This window comes from Sander vitreus, chromosome 12, assembly GCF_031162955.1.
Source record: "Sander vitreus isolate 19-12246 chromosome 12, sanVit1, whole genome shotgun sequence".
In the NCBI taxonomy this organism is placed as follows: Eukaryota; Metazoa; Chordata; class Actinopteri; order Perciformes; family Percidae; genus Sander; species Sander vitreus.
Window position 1 is genome coordinate 24,447,248 of NC_135866.1, and position 16,282 is coordinate 24,463,529.

A 16,282-nucleotide genomic window follows, 5' to 3' on the forward strand; every position below is an offset into this window, starting at 1 on the left:
CAAATTAAATATTACTTCTAAGTTTTCTGATTGTAAAGAAAGCAGAGTGTTTTTTACCTGACCATCCATCTCATATCTTTACTTCAGTTAAGCCTGTTATGTAGCAACAATTCTTCTATGCGCAGCTTTCATAGCTCTACATGAAACACATTTCCCTCTCTACATCAGCTATTTTAAATTAACAAATTCAGACCTTTTCACACCCGTTTTTTTAATGTTTTGAAGTCTGCCTAAAACGCAATTTACATGATGTGAATGATGTGTCTCCTCAGGTGGTCTCTTGCCCTGCATCTAGTTCTGCTGTGCTGGCTAGCCGCTGCCCTGCAGGTTATAGAAGGTAAGATTTATGCTGCTGCAGCTCTTTCCCAATACTGTAGCTGTAAAGAAATATACAGCTGTGTTGGAGAACAGAAGGGCTAAAAACAACTTGGCATTGACCCAACAAATGCCCTATTAAAGGAGCTCCTCTTCATGTTGATGATATAGACCCAACTAATCTTTAAATCCCATTAGAAAATGTTATGAGCATGGGAAGCAAGTAAGTCTATTAATATTGATCATCATTTAATTCTTCATTGGTTATGGAATTGGCTTCTTGAAATGGAATTAGGGCTCCCTGGCCTTTACAATGCATTTGTTATTGTCTGTCACAAGGTTAGATTTCTTTGGGAAATTTGATAGATTGCCTTTTTAAGTGCAAATGTAAATTTCGTTTAAGATTTTATATGAAAGGTTTGCTCTGTAGGCAAACCATAACTAGGAATGGCAAGTCTTCCAAGCTTTAGATTTCTCTGCATGTTGAAGCGGTGTGTATGGAGCTGTAGTGCGACTACAGAACTATACTCTGGTATTTAAAGACTTTGGATGTTGGTTTCTTTTATTAACCCTTTCCAAAACCAAAAGTACAGGATTAAAAGCATAAGGAATGGCTATATGAGTGTGTTTGTTTGCTCTAATGTAAGCTGCAAACTTATCGCTGATTAGCGTTAATTATTAATTAGCTAAAATAACGTTAGCTTCATGAGATGGCTTCTGACTTTAATGTTTTAAAATGTACATGTATTAAAACAGCTGGGAGGAGGCCTCGGGGAAGACCCAGGACTAGGTGGAGGGATTATATCTCCAACCTGGCCTGGGAACGCCTCGGGATCCCCCAGTCTGAGCTGGTTAATGTGGATCGGGAAAGGGAAGCCTGCTGGAGCTGCTACCCCCACGACCCGATACCGGATAAGCGGACGAAGATGGATGGATGGATGGATTAAAACGAGAACCTTGTAAAGACATCTCAAAATAATATAGTATGAAATGTCCCTTGCCTTGGAAGAAACACGTACTTAGGTACTGAAGTTAAGAAGATAGTTAGCCGGACATGCCAATGAGCTTATTTAAAGATGGTGGCTAAGGTAGCCTACTGAGCCAGTTAGCCAGAAATGCTAACTACAGTGGCTTATACAGTCCCTAACCCAACATTTCTTCCAAGGCCAGGGGCATTTCGTACTACATAATTTTGAGATGTCTTGCTTTAAAACATTAAAACATCTAAAGCCATCTCATGAAGCTAACGTTAGCCTAATTAGCTAGCAAGCTACAATGGAGTAGGTAAGAGAGAAGAGATTGCATGTGATTGCTCAAAAAGTAGACTGACTGTCACTCTTGTTGCAAAGAAACTTTCATAGCTGCAAGCATGTAGGTCTATTTATGTCAGTGCATCTGATATATAATAATCAGTTAATGATCACATCAACCTTTCACTCATGAATAATGGCGATTGGACAAGAAAGTTTTTTTTCGTCTGATCTTTAAAGTGAGTGAAGTTTTGCATGAATTATACATCAATAATAGCCTTATTTTACGCATGATCCATAATGATGAAGGTACAGAAAAATAGAAATGCAAGCAAAAAAACATTCAGTCAGTATTTTAGAGACCCCCCCAAAATTTCACAAATCATGTAATCCATTCCTCCCTCACAGACCCATTACGAGACCCATGATAAGGGTCAGTCCCCTTTTCATTTCCATTTTCACACCTCTGTCTGCTGCTGTGGTTTTCATTTACTCCCTGCTGTGAGACTTCTCTTATACAGCTCTGTAGGAGAGAGATAGTTTGTTTGTTTGGCAATAGACCGGGCTTCCTCTGCCCTCTTTACCCTCTGTGTGTGTATGTGTGTGTACAATGAGGTAGCTGGAAGTGGCAGACAGGTCAAACGCTGCACCAGGGTGAGAAATGAAGTGTTTAGTTGGTATGGTAATGTTGTGAGGGGTTTCATCTGCAATGCACTTGCTGTTTGTGTGCTTGAGAACATCAGAGAGGACGGCGTGGGTTGATTCACATGGAGCTTTGAAGTTGGATGTTGAGAATACACATCAGATTGAGAATACAGATCAGAAATGATCAGTGCTTCTGCAGGATTTAGAAGAGTTATTTACTATTCACACTGAACACAGCTATTCACATTGTGGACTGCCACAGGCTTGATGGTTAGAGAGACTGTCTTGTGATTAGAAAATCATATGTTTAAGTCCAAAACTAGCTTGGAATAGCAGAGTGTTCCAGTACACATGAGCAAAGAAAATGAAATGTCATCACTTTGAATCTATGACTAATTCCTGGATGCAATGTTTATTGTAACTATATCGACTGTTGCTGTTTGGTCGCCATTCTGTATAAAAGGTATGAACACAAAATGGGGAGACAGAGGTGTTCCGCCATTAAGCCGGCAGCAGACGTAGTAACAGAGCCGAATCAACGCCTGTATGAAAGGGACAGCCGCCATGGCATGATTACACATACACATACACACTAGACACCAACGCTGTTGTGCCCCACGTCATGCTTTTTTTTTTTTACTTCCGGCATCCTATCTAAAATCATACACTGGGGCAGCATTATGCCGCCGTTATTTGGTTCAGTGTAGTCTGGATCAACACAAGTACATTTCCAGGATTATTGCCTAACATCTGCTTCCGCTCTCTGTGTGCTGCAATTCTCAAAATCCCTTCGGTTCAGGAAATTATAAGGCAATAAGGCAGGCGTGCTTGGTTCTTTTAGGGAATGACTGTAAAGATTTACAAAGAATATGTTTATGGCATTTACTCTCTAACTGGGACCTTGTGACCAATGGTGGGGATTGCTGTGGACGAAGTACACACAGTGATACAAGAGACCGATTGGTGGGGATTGCTGAGGACGGGTTAGGGTTAGGGTTACACACAGCGAGTACACACAGCGATACGAGAGCTAGTTACATTTAACCATGTATCCAGCTAATTTATATAGCTCACGTTACTGTATAGTGTACAGTTAACTTTATTTAATACTGTATGTGGCGTTTTCTTTTGCAGGGTGCAAATGTTCCACCAAAACAAGTTTCTTCCCGAGACTATTTTGCAGAGCCACCTTCGCTGCGTCCAGAGCTTAGTGTTGCCTAAGCCGCCGTGATTGTGATTGGTTTAAAGAAATGCAAACAACCCAAAGCATTTTTTTCTCATATCCCAGAATGTATCTGTCGTGTAGCCAGACCTTACTCCACAGCGCTGTGGAGATAGGTCTGGTAATGCCAGACTAGGTTCAGGGTAAAAAAGCAGAACCAAAGTTATAGTGGGTTTTCTTTAGGGCAGTATTGCGTAATCTCCGTGTAAAAGGGGCTACTCACAGGCGGTTTAAAGCCTGACGTCATAGAGAGGGGCAAGATGTGATATTCAAAGTGTCGCAGATCTACAATTAATGTTTGCCCTTGTAATAAGTGAATCACAATTTTGTACCTACTGTAAACTTGATCAAGTGTTTCAGCCAACCATACCTTGCCCATAATTTCTTTGCCATTTCTACAATCTTTCCCTAACCATAACCATACCATATGCTATTAGCAGACACATGCTATTAGCAGACACATGTTGGATGTAAAAGAAATTGTCCCCAGTCTGGAGTTTAGTTATCCAATATCAACATTCTTATGTAGGGTTGATTTTAGAAGATCACAGAAATCCTGTTTCCTAGTATTTAACACCTTTTCGTAAAAATAAATCCGAAATCCCTGGCCTTGCATTTAGCCATTTTCTACTGTCTAGTCGTTTCTCTATGAACAGCAATCTTTACAAAAAAACATCTGTGACACCTGAAATCTGTGTTCAGTTTTTTGAGAGCATCATTTTAGCGTCTACATTTCCAGACACACAACTCTAGCTTAAAAAAGCAAATGTTGTTGTTGTACTGTTTTCCACACTCCAAACTTCACCCTGTCCCCCCAAACCTTATTCCTTCCTCCAGGAACCTTCACTTTCCATTTACCGTTGGTTGAGTTGCTCTGAAAGGAATTCCATGTTAAGCCAATATAAATGATTGTGAGGTGAGCTCAGTAGGAGTCTGCTTTGGACGAGGTGCTCTTCTGTACTGTAAAACTTAGTCACATTATATTACTGTTGAGATCCACAATATCGGCCATATTTTGATGTCATCAGTTATTAAATGTTAGCTCAATGAACCATATTCATCTGAAAACTTTTCTTTATTTTAATCATATTCAGTTTGCCACTTCCACTCATGACCTTATTTAGTCTCTGATGTTACTGGAATAAAACTCCCACCAAGCTCCATTTCGCGTTTTATGAGTCTAAAAACCTGGCAAGCATGAATGTCATAGAGCTGTATGAAAGAGCCTCTACCTAAATGTCTTCAGTATATTAGAGAACTGAACGCCCTCACTGCAGCGGCGTCCTGTCTGGAATGTGCTCATTCAGCCACAGTGACTTTGATTTGAACACAGTTGGGCACAATGGGCCAACTGTAAAAGGTGTCATTGCTGCATGTGTGTAACGTTCAGCACTATGGGATTTTAATGGGAAAAAATCAGTCACTGGAAACTTAAAAATAAGAATGGGTGTTTCTTTGAGGGTCTCATGACTTTCAGTTGAAAACAGTCTTGTGTTTTCCATGATGCGATTCTCACTGAGATGATGTAGTTCTTTAACCTTGGTTCCCATTATGTATAGAGGAATAGAGATGTTGAATCAAAATGAGGAGAGAAAAGGCTGTTGTTTGTTGTAGAAGAAGTTCAACTCATACCAGAAGCATGTATTAGATTGACTAGATGATTTTAACATCTCTTCTTGTAATGGTTTTTGGAAAGGAAACTGTTGTTGTTTGGGTACATCGTTTCCATAGTTACTGTTTAAAAAAGTACCGTGAATCATTATCATTGTGTATCTGTTCCACTCTATGCTTTGGGGCAAGAAACATACAAAGAAAGGCTTTTTACTAAGCTAGAGGATTTAAAACTTCATTTACTCGAGGAGAGTATTAACATTCTGTTTATGTGCACACATGGCTGTTATTTGAGACATGTACATGCATTGGTGTTGCCCGCTCTACATGTGAATACACAGAACATTGCTCTTTAGTAAAACTTGGTAATATATATATATATATATATGGACTGTCAAATCAAATTAAACATTTGGGCGTTCACTTTAGGGCTGTAACTACTTATTATTATAAATTATCAGTTCTGTTTTTTGATTTATCATTTTCTCTTTCAATGTCAACAAATGAACAGCCCAGAACCCAATGTGATGTGAATGAATTTGCTTGTTTTGTCCCTAAAGCCCCTAGATACTTTCAAATAAGATAAAGAATAGCAGCATCCTCAAATTCGAGAAGCGAAACCATATTTTTGCTTGAAAAGTGACTTTTTCAATCATTTAAATTGTTGTCAATTAATTTTCAGCTCAGCATATCTAGTTCACTGTAGTTGTGTTATTGGAGGAAAGTCACGCATTACTCATGTTGATACCACTGATATCAATTCTTTATTTCGGTATTTCAAGATTTTAAAGCAACAATAATCAAGGGGATTTATGAAGTCTAAATGTTTGGTGAAGCCTGAAGCTACCAAAGTAATTGTTTTTCTGCTACAAAGTAGTATTTTTACAACTTATCTTTATTGCAAAGAAATGAGGATACCCACACAGTTACCTTTCACAGTTCACAGAAGAAGAAAATGATCTCCTTTAGTTTGATTCCGTTTTGTCTTGCACTGCTGCTGCATTTGGCTTCAGACACAAAGGGAGAGAGGAAACACAGCTCCATATAGTGTACAAGTAAGTGTACATGTCAACTCACACACACACACACACACACACACACACACACACACACACACACACACACACACACACACACACTTATATAAGTCTTTCTCCTTCTCACACACACTTACACATATATACACACCGTCAGTGGCGACCTGCTGCATCTGCTCTCTATCATGTTGGACTTGTAGCTCCTCAGCCCACAATCCATCACAGCATCTACCATAGACTGATCATTGTAGTAAAGGCATTTACATGACTGAGATTAAAGTGAGTTAACAGTAAAGAGCTAATGAGATGCTTCCAGCCAGTAATTAGTGGGTGGACTGACAATAATAACCTGACCTGCAAATCTTTTCATATTATAGAAGGCAGTTATTTTACCTTTCTTGTTATGTTCACTATAGAATTTTACTACCTCTCTGACTTAAACATAGTCACAAACAGAGCCAGCCAGCTCCTGAATTAAACTGCATTTTGAACAGAGACCTTGATCTGTGAGTGGGAAAAAATAAAGTGACCCCCACAAACACTACACTATCTTTTAGAAGTTTGTCATACTGATTACTTTACTCACAATGTGACAACATTGTACAACTTCATGTTCACTTTCTGATTTTGAGGTTCCCTTCAATAACTGGTTTTAAGGGAAAGGATGGAAATTCTTTTCTGTATGTGTCTGTGCATGCGTGTTTGCGTGTGTGTGTGTGTGTGTGTGTGTGTGTGTGTGTGTGTGTGTGTGTGTGTGTGTGTGTGTGTGTGTGGGTGTGTGCTTTTGCATATTTAGGTCTGAGTCTGTGGCTCCTGAAATGATGGTCAATTAGCTGGAGAGTACTACACAAACACACCAACACTCTCTCCCTTTAAGGACAAATATGTTAAATTTGTCAAATGTCAAAGTTAAAACACTAAATTACTAACATCTTCATAAGAATATATGTTGTGGCCATTGCTCTGTCCTCTATGGGGAGTATAATGGAATACTACGCGAACACTCCCTACATATTCTCAATTCCTGTGTAATCTAATTATAGGAAAACTAAATTTGGCTGTCTGTCTGTCTTTGACACTTGCACTACTGTCTTTTCAAACAGACAGTAAACTGTCTGTATTTGGGGTGTTTTCCTCTGTATCGAACTATGACTCCTAACCCCAGGTATAAACCAAACCGTAACTTGTGTGTACCCCTAATCGTGTCACCTGCCCATGTGTCCTCTTACGCGTGCACGAGTCATTGTGATTGTATATAACAGAAAGAAAAATGATATATTTTGATAGAAGCCCATCACAGGTTCTGTGTTTTGCCATTCTATGCCACAGCTGTCCTTTAAATTGTTTACCTTGTGAATTAAACATGGCAGCTCAAATCCTTCTCCTTCACTTCCTTCCCTGAGGCTGTGTGGATGTGCTGCTGAGTGCAGGCTCTTTAGTCACTGTTTTGGTTGATGGTGCTCCTGACAGTATATCTCAACTGAGTCCGCTGACCATTTCTCACTGCAAAAAAGGTGCAGTGAGAAAGATGTTGGTCAACCATTAAGTTCAAAACTTAAAAAAGATATTCATAAAAAATCTCAAAGACAATTTTGCCTTTCACATTGAAAGTTTGGGTGGGGCTAAATCTTTTTACACAGGCTTGAAATGAATGACCGTTTACAACAATCCTAAAACTAAGCTAATTGCAAAGACTTGATTTCTGTAGAGGTGACACAACTTCTTATAGCTTCATAATCAGTCACCTTTCACTAGTGTGTCTTTAACATATGTTTTAATTTTATATAAATCGTATTGCTTTGCCTCCCACTATGTTTCTGCATTCTGTATCATCTACCATTCCTTAGGAACTTCTCGCAAGATAGGAGAGTTCTGCAGCTTAAGATGGTCACTGAAATGTTTTTACTCCTTTGACCAAAGGAGGACTGAATGTGCTCAGGACACTTAGGACTAATTCATCACTATAAGAAAAAATGTCCCAGAATTTTAAATTCCTGCCTGCAACACATGTAAATGAATGACCTGACAGCGTCCCTTAACACGAATACTCACATTTCCTTCTGTATGTCAACATGTGTTTCAAGAGAAGGGAAATGATCTGAGTTTCTGTGCTCACAAACAATATTACACCTGAGTCTAGTGTTGACTGCAACTGTACATATCTCCACCTGCACTGCCGTAAAAGAAAGTCTCAACAGACACACAAACAGAGACACAAATGGAAAAATACCACACTGTACAGCATTTAACTTCTCCAGTACTGAACAATAGTGAATATTGTGGTGCGACTTTGGTGGGTGGAAGTCAATAGATGGTACTCTGCCAGAGGGACAGTGGAGAGAACATGAGATAATATTTTCCTGTCACATTTCTCTGAAGGTTGTCTTTCATTTTAGGCAGTTCACATCAGATGTGTGAAAGAATTACCCATTACAGTGCCTCCCATGTGTTTCATTAACATTCGAATTGGAGGAGGAGATGAGTCCATGCGAGAAACTCTGAGGGGTCGTTTGCTCTTAGAACAAGACATGCAGCTGAGCAAACACCCCCAACACCCGCGCTTGCACACACACACACACACACACACACACACACACACACACACACACACACACACAAACAAACATTCATTGCCCTGTGCCCTATACATGTATAAATAGGTTACAGGTGGATGTAAATAGTGCAACTTGTATCTGTGATACCACATATTTGAAACAATTGATTGACTGGCTTGGTTGGTTCGATAGATCTCAAATGATCTCTGTCTGCACACATTGTAATATGGCATGAATAGAAATGACTCTTATCAGATTATTTTATAATACATGTAACACTAATTAAATTAAGTTAAGAAATTGTATGTAATGACATATTTACTAGTTTTCATGTATAAAATGCAATATGTCATGATACAACAGATCTATTGTGTTGTAATGTCAACACATTCGTTAGAGCTGGAAAAAACCTGTCAGTCTCCAGTTTGTTTATGGCACCTAGATACATTCTCAAATTGAATGTGGTATCAGTCTGTTACATAAAAGCTTAACAAAAGCAAATGTTTAGCAGAGGTTTTGTGCAAAACAAGATTTTGACAACTGAGGACTGAACAATACAAAAAATGAAATGACAAAACACATACAAATACTCTGGTAGCAAAACATCTCGCCAAAGAACTACAGTTGAAAATTAGCTGGCTGGCAAACATTGGCACATTTACAGTAATGTTAATTAATGTGTGCTGTCATATAAATACATGAAATGAAATGAAGTGAGAAAAATTTGGTCTGAGAAAATCTGACCAAATTTTGCCACTGATGTCATTTTAGTCTGTCTGCCTGTCTAGCTTTTTGCATTGTCCCTCCAGCTGCATCTCAGCAGGCACTAGAAAAAACAACGTTGAGCTGCACACTGGATGATCTCTTTCTTTTTGTATCTGTGATTGTGTATATTATAGGGGCTGAAGTGGGAGGATGGTGTGTGGGTGTGGAGGGGGGGATTGTGGGGGGTGAAAGCCAGGACACTTGATGTAATGGAAACTGTCCCTCTGCAGATGTCCACCTCTGACCTCCTAACAACTCCAAACAATGCATTCATTTATATCAAATATGTTATAGGCCATACAGTGTGGTATTGAGCGATCTCGTGTGTGTGCATGTGTGTGTTAGTCAGTGGTCATCTATAGCGTCAGCTGAGTCTAAAGGTTATTGTCTTAATAACCTGTTGATCGGCAGGCAGTCTGTAAGTCATTAACCCAATCATTCTCCTGTTGCAGAGCCCGTGCTGCAGTCACATGCCACTTATCATAAGACTTATGTATCTTAAAATTGTGTCTTTTACATGGCCTTCAAACTTGGCTTGGCTGCTATTTTGGGTGGGCCAGTACAAAAGTGAGTGGGCCATCTTCTCCCAGAAAAAAAGGAATCATAAAAAAAGGACAAACAGACAAACTGAGAAAAAAAATGTGACAATTTTACTTTGCAACTTTCTGCATAACAAAGGCAATAACAGCAAAAAAAACGTCTAAACAACCAACAGCTCAGTCTATAAAGGCTGTACACAACAGTATAGACAAAAACTGTTAGTGATTTATTTTGCAGAGTTGGGTAATAATTGTCATTCGGTGTGTTACAATGAGCAACTCATAGCTTTAAAGCTTATTTATGAATTTGATATAAGAATGTGGTAATGCATAGAAGCATAACATGGCACTGTGCATAATGCCTGTGAAGAGGCTCCTTCCAGAGGGAGGTCAGAGGTCACATAATGGACAACACAAGGTAGGGATTCTTGCTGGATACTTCCGCAGGTTGGATACTTGACAACTCCACAAGACCTTTTAAGGTTTGAGTCATAGTTAAAACACAGTCTGTCCACTCAGTAACATTTAGATAATCTGTTAAGATCTGTTAAGGTTATCAAGTCACATTCTTGACTTGTCTTGTCAGGTATGTTTCTATCTAAGGCTGTGTTATGGTGGCCCCATGACTTCTCCAATGTAATTGGCTGGATGTCTGCCCTAATGTTAGTGATACAGGCTTTTTTTCTTGCCACTTTCCTCTCAGATAGGTTCCTAATATGTTTTTGAAAGACAGCTCAAACTGTTGCTCCACTGCCAATATTACATGTACAACAAGAAGATAAAATACAGTATGTGTATAATAGTTGTGTGTGTATCAGTCAGCCCAGGGCTGGTTTTTAATTTATTTATTTGATAGGATCAAGCCAGCACACAGTACAACATGATTTGTCACTCAGCACCATGCAATCTAAATGTTACTGCTCTATTGGCTTTAAATGGGAGCTGTGTGTGTGTGTGTGTGTGTGTGTGTGTGTGTGTGTGTGTGTGTGTGTGTGTGTGTGTGTGTGTGTGTGTGTGTGTGTGTGTGTGTGTGCGTGTGTAGGCAGGTCAGTTGTTTGGGTTAATCCTACCCTTGGGTCAAACTCTCCTTCCTATAACCTCTCTGACTCCCAATTTTCTCCTGTTTTCTTTTCTCTTCCTCTTATCTTTCCTCTTTTCCTTTCCTGTCCTAAAGAAGCCCCCTCTGCTTCTTTTCTCTTATTCTGTCCCTCCATTCCTCTGCACATCCTCCCCCTCTTTTCCCATGCCTTAGATTAATTTGCCGCAAAAGATTTTAATAGGCATACTTAAACAACCCTGTCTCCTAAACGATAGCTGTTAAAACCCATGTACCACGGCTACTACTACCTATAGTACTATTACTGTAATAATAACCACAAAAGTAAAAGGGATGATAACGATTATCGTTACTGATATTTCTGCTACTATTACCACCACTGATTTGACCGATGACAACAACAGGTGTGTATGGAGATATTCTTATAGTCAGATATTCCTACAGTCAGGGTTTAGTGGTTCTATTCACTGTATTCACACAAACTGTTGTTCATACTCACCCAGAAGATACACTGATGGAGTCTGATAGATTGTAACTCACTCCCAGGCTACACCGCCCCTTTGCCTGCAGGTAGTCCCTTTGTCTTCTGAGGTTGGAGGTTGAGTTAGAGGTTCAAAGAGTGTAGTGTGTGTGTGTGTGTGTGTGTGTGTGTGTGTGTGTGTGTGTGCGTGTCTGCGCATGTGCACGTCTAACATCATCTCTGACATTCCAGGCATTTTCTTGTCTCCGTGTGCCGTCCTAGACACAAAGGGGATTCGATCAGACGGACAGGTCCTGTCCCACTCGTGCAATCACCACTGAACCTTAACTGTATGCAGAGCCACAGCGAAAAAGTCTGCTGCCCCTCGGTGATGTAGCTGTAAATTACAAGTTGGGGAAACTAAGATCTCCATTCAAAAAGATCATGAGAGCAAAGTTTAACGTGACAACATGGTAATATCAGATATACTTGTTTGAAAGTTATTCTGTGATTTTTCACCCTCAGACAACTTAGGATAAAAAAAAAACATGATGCTGAGTTAGATTTGTCTGTAATTTATGAATTTACCTTATATGATTCATGTCAGTGGAAAAGGGTGGAGTGAAGTTTGGAATAGTGCACTGTCCACTACACCTATGCTCACATCTGATTTTGGTCGCTGATATCGTCTTTCTTCTTTGTTCTGTCACTGGACAAGTTTTGTGTTATTTTTTTTTCCTGTCTTCAGTCGATCATTTATATTTCATTTAGCTTCGGTCACAGATCACATCCAGATCGCAATCAGATATTTGCAATATTTTCCTGAAGCAGTTTGGTTAGAAAAGCAACCCCCTCTAAAATGACTTAATTACTTTGTTTTAGGTTTTGCCTGATGTACTGGCTTATCAGGCATATCGCTGCCTCTATTGGCTGAATTAGACTAAATGTGGATAATGACTCACCACTCCACATTATGACACAGTTAGTTTTTTTGTGGCTGAACAGCCTTTCTTGGCTGGTCTTTCCAATATAAGCTTATAAATGTACTCCAACATTTCCTGACTGTACATGGCCTAGAAATATAAAATGAAAACACATCGTAGGGGGAGCGGAAGAGGGGGGGAGGAAGGCAGGGAAGACTGGGTGCATGAGAAAAACTGCTTTGCAACACAGGCTTCATTGACTACTTGCCTAGTGGCTACAGTGTGAATGTGTATAAACGTCTGAAAATGTGCATATGTGGTATTCCATTACCTGAGAACAGGTCCTCTCTGTTGACCTTCGTAGCCCGCCCACCCACATTTCTGCTTTAGGGTTGGTTAATAGGATGTGTCAATCAAACCTGTTGGGGAAAAGTCAAATATATTACACAATCACACCCATACACAAAAGAAATACAACACGAAAAGCCCCTTTGAGTGGCACAGATGGTCTTGTGCTTGTTTGACAGAACCAATAAAAGATGTAGTCATGCTTAAGGGGCTTAGCTGAATGAATTAGTCATTTTAGAGTTAAAACTTAAACAAAACATTGTTAGCATCCCAATAAATGAGTTCTTGTGTTGTTCTGGCACAAAAACACTGGCAAATGAGCCAAAAGCTCTTCCGCTCTAATTGGCAGAGTTGACCAACTTGTACACTCAAACACACACGTAGGATGTGTAAACACCCAAAAAAAGGAATTAACTCATTCTTATGTGACAGCTTTGACCAACATACTCATCTTTGAATCGACAGTTAGTTAGACGGTTACAGAAATACTATCAGTTACCTACTGATAGTATTTCTGTAACCGTCTAACTAACTGTCCGAGTTCGCCATTGTTTTATCCCCCACAATTTGTTCCTCTTTCCTGCAGATCTACCCTTTAATTGACCATGGATGCCTTGTATGGGTAAATTATTGGAACTATTGTAAACTATTTTAAACGTGAAATATTTTCAGGCAGTGATTCCCAACCTTTTTCTTTCTCTGACGCACCCCCCCAGCCCAAGTATGAACTCTCTTCATCAACACTACCCATCATGTAATGTGTTCATTAGCAGCCGCGACAGCGATGCTGGTTTGTTTTCACCTTGTGTGTGTGTTTGTGTGTGTGTGTGTGTGTGTGTGTGTGTGTGTGTGTGTGTAGCTGGAACTACCGAGGTGGTGTCACCGTGGTAGCGCCACAACAGTGCAAGATGTTGTCAAGAAATTTACAGGTGTGTAGTTGAGATCAAAATGAAGGCCGAGTTCGAAAATGGGTGGTCTGATCAAGGGCGCTGGAGGTAGGGGGGTAGGAAGTAGGGAAGGGGCCCCCACTGAGCGCCCCAGTCTTGATTTTGGCGGTGCAGCTAGTGTGATCCCATCACAAGATGGTGGTCTCTAGTTTGAATTGATTTCAAAGTGGATGTTATGTAACACTATTACTTCATTAATTTAATTAGATTTTGTTGCAACTAATACTATGTATTTTCATACAGCAAAACAGTGATCCTGGATATGTCTATTTTGGTCTCTCCTTTTTCTTATTTTCAGTAGGTTTGGTTCAGGTTTGCATACTACTATCACCATCCATCACTTTTATCTATACATTTGACTTCTCTGCTCTCTTGAAAACTTGTCATGCACTCCCAGTCCCTGCATGTACTTTATTGGTTAATGTGACTACAAATATACTAGGAAGAAGGATAGCCTCACACCCATTTGTAATCCTATTCAGTTTCCTGCTAAACACAAATATGTGTTTGTACCAAATCATAATTTCTATTTTTAATAAGCTGAGCTTCTACTTTTTATGTACCACCTTGTAGACTTCCTTTAAAGTTAATTGAATGGTGTATCATTTCAACCAATTGTATTAAACATAAATCTCTGGCAAATGCACATTTTCACTACATGGTCCATAGAAACAGATGTGATGTGCAGATCCTGTCCTGTAACTTACTTTAATTTGGTAGTTTCTACTGAGGTAACATGACCACATTTAAACCATAGGCTATTTGGTTTGAGCTATTCTTTACTCAAGTCTGCATGCAGTATTATTTTTGACCACTAGATGTTGCCAGAGTGCTAGCGTGTGTGAACTATGTTACAGGTTCTCTTATCACTGCCCTGTGTGACGTAATTGAGTGTAAGCCTGACTATAAGAAATATTTCAGATAATAACGTGACATATTACAGTGTCCAAAGCATCAAGCAACTGATTAAATATGATTAGGAATTTAGGGTCTACTGGTCATGTGGTTTCCCTTCCCTTTGTTTTCGGAAGACACTTAAATGGTTATTTTATAAATACATTCATAGGATCTCCATGCGATTGGCTGTGACAGTAAACCAATTATAGTTTATTATTGGGGCAGTTGCTAGGTAGAGCGGGAAGTGAGAGAGAGGTGAAGGGTGAAGGGGTTACTCTTCCTGGAATTCAGAGGCCCCAAATGGGGTCACCATGTATAGAAAAAAAGAGTGTCTGAAAATTCTCATAACCTTTTCAACCAGATATTGCACACAAAAGTTGCTACTTTCTATTTGTCATTTGTTAACATCATAATGCCTAATCGAAGCCACGTTAGCGATCTTTTCCTTTCAATTTATTCGTACCCTTGAATACGAAAAATTGTCTATTTTAGTAGGTAACAGCTTAGTAACATCTGTCTATGCATATGTCTTAGTGACAACAGCCTAATATCCAAAACACGATTCAGAAAATTCTATGGTATTTACTGAGGATTGATGGTCAGTTTTTATATATCTTTTAACAATGCATGGAGGGGTTGCTTATAGAGACGAACCCACATTTCACCACTTGACTCTTCAGTTTTAATCTCTATAAACATATCTGGATCTGTAGGAAACGGGACAAGATGTTGGTATCGGAAGTGTTCTGGTTTTTCGTTTGTATTTTGTTTGAGTGGTATTGACCATTCATGTCTGAGCTGCCTTTGGTTGTGTGCAGGTAAACAGTCTGTATGGAAAGCAATCCATACAGAACGGATGGAACCCATCGGCTAAGTCTGGTGATGATTTAGCTTTATATTAGCTTGTATTTATTTATCTGCTTTCATATGCAGATATCTATTTAGCTGGATCTAGTTTCTAATCTGCAGCAGGAACTGTTTCCAGCAAAATCAACTGTGTTCTTCCTGTCCCACCAACAGATAAAGTTAGCAACTGGCTGGTGAACATAGGGGAGCATTGAGCTGTTAGAGTGTATGCTTCTCAGAATTGTTGGGGACCAAAACAGATCTAAAAGAAGGATGAATTTTGGACTTACATTTGTTGGGTGGCCAAAAAACTTGACTCCAAATGAATGCTAATGCTGCTTAATTTCTGCTGGATGTGTGCTAACAAGTTTGCCATTGCAACTTCATAAGGTTTAATGGATACCGCTTTAAAGACATTTTTCATGCTTGGCTATAATCCACATAATTGCTAACCATTATAGTCATAAGGCTCCTTGGATCTCCTCAGTTTAATAGGGCCCAGAGCAGGGTCACTGGTTGTATGTGGTATGACTTGCCAGGTCTCACTGTGATGGAGCGTCATAATTGATCCCTGTCTCTCTTCCTGACCACCTCGAACCTATCCTCAACCCAACCCATTCCACACCCCCTTATCCCTTGCTAATCCATGACTAATCAAGCTTCCCCCCTGGGGGGGTTCCCTGCCCTTACCCTTTCTTTAAATCTTAAACCAATCATCTGCTCCATTTGAGACCACATTTCCTCCCACAACTGTTTATGTGTGATGGTGTGCTCTGACCAGCATGGCTCCCAGAGTCTGATCAAATTTCAAGATAGCACTTACAACCAACAACCCCCAGTTAAGGCGGTTACTGTACAGTAGGAG